This window comes from Indicator indicator, chromosome 1, assembly GCF_027791375.1.
Source record: "Indicator indicator isolate 239-I01 chromosome 1, UM_Iind_1.1, whole genome shotgun sequence".
NCBI lineage: Eukaryota > Metazoa > Chordata > Aves > Piciformes > Indicatoridae > Indicator > Indicator indicator.
In genome coordinates this window covers 52,480,926-52,487,243 of record NC_072010.1, presented here as the reverse complement: position 1 = coordinate 52,487,243, position 6,318 = coordinate 52,480,926, and positions in this window count along the sequence as shown.

Genomic DNA, 6,318 nt, shown 5'->3' with positions numbered 1-6,318 from the left:
CTGAAGTTCCTCTTGCATAAGGAACAATATAAGTTTCTTTGGATATTTCAATAGACTGCAATCCATCCTAGAACTTTCCCTTGAGGAAATGTATTCTAGAGGCAGAGTCCATAAATCATTCTCTGAAGCAATGATCAATGACTAAGAAGTCAAATACAAATTCCAGCTCCAGCAGTAATTATCAGGCTGTCTCATTCATTAAGTTTGCCAATATCCTGACTAAACAAATGAATGAGTTGTAACGTAAAATAATTCCAATTTCAAAGGTCAGGTAGATGTAGTGCAATGTAGTTTTGACTGTATCAAGGTGAAGAAATCTTAAAATTTTTCAATACAATGCTTCTGGAAATATAACTTCTTTAATTTTTTTTTATTGGGTTGGGGTTTTTATTTTTTTTTTAAACTTCTCATTATATATTTCCACTGTTTCTGTGTACTAAAATTAATGACAGTATCAAGAACTTTACCTGTATTTTGTTTTTTTCTCTAGCACTTAATTATGTGCAAATAATGATCTGATAATATCAGACTAAAAGACTACATCTACAATTTATACTATCTCTATGTCAAGCAGAGAAGATAAATTATGAACTCTCTTGGGGGAAAAAAAAAGAAAAAAGAGAATCAGACAAAAGAATTATATTAAATCTGAAATATCTTTCTTTCAAAGAATCAGAGAATTCCTAAATTAACAGTAATACTCTTCTGAGATGGTCTCTCAATGGGTGTGCATACCGAAACAATCTTCAATATTATTTTCAACTAGATTATCATGTTTATATTTCTTATGACTTGACTATTAGTAACAAAATCTTTCCTTTCCATAGTGTGAAAAAAAAAAAAAAGAGAAAAAGGTGCAGATCTTCTTGACATGTTCAGGATGAAATTATATATAAATTTGTCACAGTTTTCTATAATAAATCTAATTTATTGAAAATTATTTCTTCCTTTTGGACCAGTGGATAGCCTGAAAATGTCATTTTCATGGGCTGAAATGTTGATTGTTACAAGAGTCTGGAAAAAGAAAATTCACATTCTAATGATTTATGATAATGGAAGAAAGGGGAAGAAAACCAAAACAACCACAATAAAACACACACAAAAAAACCCAAACCAAAAACAAACAAACCAATCAACCGAACCCCAAAAGACACACCCCCCACCCCCCCAAAAAAAAAAAAAAAAAAAAAAAAAAAAAAAAAAAAAAAAAGCCAATGCAACCAAAAATCTAGATCTAGCCTTGGAATAGTTCACTACATATAAAAACTACTATTTGCCCAGAGCATAGGTATTATTTGCCCAGCCAAAATTTGCTGAAAGTCAATGTTAATGGATTTTGAAAAACACTAACGCACAATGGTTGGCAAGCAGCTTTGTTTTAAAGTGTTAATATTCTCTTTTGGAAACAGTAATTAAAATCAGTTTTAAAAGTGTCACAATACTCAAAACATTTTTTCTGTATTGCTGGTTTTATTTTTCCTCTTTTTCTTCTAACACTTATTTCTATTCAGAACAGAATTCCAGACTAAGAAGTTAAAAATGTAGAAATGGCACCCTTTTAACAGATTTATTCTTGTGCTTCTTCAGGAATTTTAAGTTATTGATTAGTTTGGCAATCATCATTCTAGAAAGAAAATACTTATTAAAAATGAAAATTTTACTTTTCATGTATTTCATCAACAGATAGGAAAATCAGGATCACTTAAAAGTGTGGTTTGACACCTCTTATATCAGGTAATTCTATTATAGGGACTGGAGAATGAATCAATCTTTTGGATTATGGGTTAAAAGTATGAGGGCTTGTAGATGATTTCTTTATGGAAATATAATGGAATTAAATTAAAACCATTTCTTTGTTCTACAAAGTCTTTGCTCAAAGTAACAATCTATTTGACATATAATTTCCAGTCTCTGAACTGATATAATTGACAATAGAGATTTGACTGTTTACAAACATAGACAGGTAACAAATTATTAAAATACACACACAAGAACTAGAAGAAATACTCTAAGAATTGTTCAGCATTTATATTAATCCAGAAATGAATACAACTGCATGTTTTTTAAAGTAAAATTTGAATATTCCTTCCTAATAAATTATACTTAGGATAGAGCTTTGTTTGGTTTTGCTAAAAACTTCAATGACACTGCATAATTTTGTCTCTTCATATTGACAGTAAGTTGTTTGATAAGTGTGTTAAAGGAAAGTACAGGCAGCTTTGTTCCACAGAAAATTTTGGAATGAGCTAACAGCCTGTATATTGTTTCCATTACTGTAAATGTAGATGATAACTATATTTTACCTCTTGTGTTGTATTATTTCCCTTCTGGCCCACAGTATGAAACAGATTGTGCAGTAATGCTTTCAGATCAAGTTCTATTATAATGGCTTTTAGACCCATTAAGTTGGGATAAGAGGGAGTCCCTTTGAGATAATTTAGGCTGCAACAAAATGTACTATAGAGAACAGGCCTGCAGGGAGGTGAGATAGTTAAGATATTAACTCCCTTTTTCTTTTTTGTTTCTCTTCTATTGCAATCATTGAAACCTGGCAGAGTTTATTTAACTGTTTATTACAAGCTTACTTTTCCCTTCACTGCTATTTCTAGAATGTATTTGGTTTGGCTGAGCTGGAGTTAATTCTCCTCAAAGAATCTTTCTAGTGGTGTGTTTTGCAGCAGTAGTTGATAACACACCAGTGTTTTGGCTACTGCTGAACAAGTATCCAGGCTGTGTTCTTCCAATATTTCCTAGCCCCAAGAGTATGCTGAGGGGTGGGCAAGGTCTTGGGAGGGAACACAGCTGAACCAACTGACCCAAACTGGCCAAAGGCGTATGCCATGCCATATGATGTCAGCTCAGATATAAGAATGAAGTGAAATAGGAAGGGGGGTGGGATTCGTCTCTGGTGTCTGTTCTCCAAAGGGGCCACCAAGCGTAGAGAGCTCTGCTTCCCACGACTGATCACCAGCCTGCTGACAGGAAGTAGAGACTAACATCTCCCTCTGCTTTTCGCTTCCATGCAGTCTATTGCTTTTGCTTATTATTATTAAATTGCTTCTATTGTATAGCTGGCTTTTGTCATATTTTCCTCTCTCCCCTGTCCATCTAAGGGGGAGTGATAGAGTGGCTTTGGTGGGCATTTGGGCCCTAGCAAGGGCCAAATCACCACACTTGAGGAGGAATTTGCACGGCCATGCACACATATACACACAAATAGAAACTGTGTATATATAAAGTTTCACAGCTCTCTGTATATATATATTATATATACAGATACGCATATATGTGGAAATCCAGAACTCACTGGATTCAGAGAAAAAGTAACCATCAAATTTGCTGATGGTGGATAATCATGTGTATTATAATTTTAATATGATTTTCATATGAAAAATGCCAAGACATAAATGAAGCTCTCAATAATTTTAAAGGTGCTTTAGTGGAGTTTTTAGTTTAAGCTTTTGATTTTTATTTTATTTTTCTTTTTATCTGTTTTAACTCAATCACACAAAACTATTCACAGTCTGGAGTTACACGTCTCTAGAGGTGAAGTATAACCTTGACTGGAGTTCCAGAAGATTACAGCCAGCTGATCATGATTGAAGATCCGGTACTTAGAGGGAAAAATACAGTGATAAATCTTTGAACTTTTTCTTTTTATACTTTTTTAAATTTTGTTTTATATTGACAAGATGTCCCATGTTACTGGGCGTTTTGCCTATTTTTTTTAATTGATTCTAGATCACTGATTCTGCAGATTGTAAAATGTAATAGTATTTTCATCTAGAAAATTAGTATCACAGTCTTCTTTTAATTTTCAGTTCTTTCAGATCTTTTTCTGTTATTTTCAATTTCTGGAAAAACAACCTGAACAATACTATCCTAAAATTTAAAGCTAATGGATAGATCACAGTGTGAGATGCCCTATAACAAGACAGAAGATCAGAACTGGAACAGTTCTGCCTAACACATAATTCCAAATTGCACTTTTTTTTTTTTTTGGTCTGCTTACTATACTGGCCCTCCTATCTTTTATTAGTGGAAAAAGAGTAGTAGAATGTGGTTAGGACTTTTGAGGATTGCATGAGGTAGTGTCCACCTAATTTCAAGTCTAAATTTCGGCATATAAATCTGCTGAAATTCTATGTTATAGGCTGCAGCTATCATTTAATTCTGATGATATAAATATTTAACAGAGAACACTCACAAATAGCTATTTCTGAAGTGGCAAGAATATGTGAAGAACAAGTAGTTCTTTTGTAAGAATACAGTGGTCATTTCCTTTCAAGGCTTAAAGTCAGAAAGCATGAAAAGATTTCATGTTACCTGACTTAGATGTTCCTGATGAAGATAATCTGCTTCCTGGCTGGTCATCCTACTCGTCATGTATAGATGAAGGGAAAGGAAAAGAATAGTCAATCATACTGAAAATAAGATTCATCTGATTAAGTTTATATCTATTTCTACTTCCTAATAAAATGAATTACACTATAAATCCTCAGAGAGGTTGAGTGGATCCCAGGTCAGGGTTCCAAGACCGAGAGAAATTCTCCTGAGTAGAGCGATGCGAGATAAAAAACATTAAACTGTCGACAGAAGTAAGATTGCTCTTATGGGGACAGTCTGTAACTCAATGATTGCAGAAAAGAAACAAAGCAACCCTTCCCCCTTGCCCCCCAAGCTCCATCATGGACATAAAGAGAAAAACAGTAAGCATGAAAATGGCAATTGAACAATGCTAGGAATCACAATAATGCAGGAGAAACAGACACTGAACCTTCAGCCATTTCCAGAAAAGCTGAGGATAAGGAAAAAATCACCAAAAAGTACAAATCAGATAACATTAATGAATAATTAATCCACTGCTATGTAGTAATCATTCAAGTGCAATCTCCTCTAAGTATAACAAAATATTTGAATTTAGTTTTTGATAAAATCAAAATAAAAAAAATTACCTTGACACTGGTGGTATGCAGGATAGCTCATATGAATGCGGTGATGGATGATAAAAAAATGAAACACTCAATGAGGAGGTTAACCTCAGTGGTCTCAGTTGCTTATATCACAGAAACTTATACCATTGCAGAATTCTGAGATAGTTGTTCATAAATTCATGAGATCAGTGCAACAACATCAAGTATGGTTCATTTTTATAGACAAATGAAAATGCAGTGGCTGTATAAAGATTAAAACATGAGGAAAAGTGTCAGTGCAATGGATAAATTTGGAAAGAAAAGATGCTTAATGATGTGGAAGACAGTGAATTAAATGGAAAGCAGATAAAAAGTGGAAGGGATATATCAAAATAACAGATTAAACTCGTATGTTTCTCTATTAAGAAAACTTTTTTCCTCCAGACAAGGTCAATGCTTTATCTAAACTACTTTATCTGGACTTCAGTAAAACAGTTGATATATTGCCAGGGGAGCTGTTATTAATTAAGATGAAGGAGATGGAGATTAATAGTAAGAATAGCTGGACCAATCAGTCTGTTCTGAAAAGGAAACAATTGGTAAGGAAAGATGTTACCAGTAGAGTTTCAGAAGAAAATATTTAGAAATATGCTGATAGTACAAAACTGCAAGGCACCAATATGAAGAAAATATGAATAGGGTCAACTAGAGGACAGCAATAATAGAACTGTGTTAAAAGAATATAGTGCAGTACAAAATTAGATACTTGGGAAGTAACAGTAAAAAAATTCTGTATCAAGATGGGAATTTGTCAAAAAGAAATAAAAGAGGAAGAAAATCTGGATATGATGCAATCTTTGGTCTCCTAAATCTCTTACAAACACAAGAGAATGTTTATATTTTTGTTCCCTTAGAAATATTTTTTTCAAGTCTGATTGCCTCTGTTCAGAAAAGATATCTTCAAAACTGGAAAGGTTCCTTCTGACAAGTCAAGGAGTTAAACTGGTTCACATGTATGGCAGTGCTCATTACCGGATGGCAGTGATAAGAATACCTGTGGGAGGTGTGCTCCTTCACTTGGTGATGGAGCTCTGGAAGGAGGTAAGTAGGCTGAGGTGTGAGAGCACGACCACTGGAGCCACACCCTACCTTCTCCAAGATAGGCCCAGTGGTCAGACAATGTCTGTGATGCAGAGGGTTCCCTGTCCTCTGTTCACTTGGCTGAATACGGTTATCATATTTACTCAATGGACAGGGAATGATGGCATCAAGTTCCTGCCCAATGCAGCAGGCTTGGCAGGTATGTCCCCCTGGTAAGTGCTCCACCCCTCCAGGTGACCCTGCAAAACAGGTATAACATTCTACAAGATGATGCTAATAAAAACAGAAGATCTCAGCTCACTGA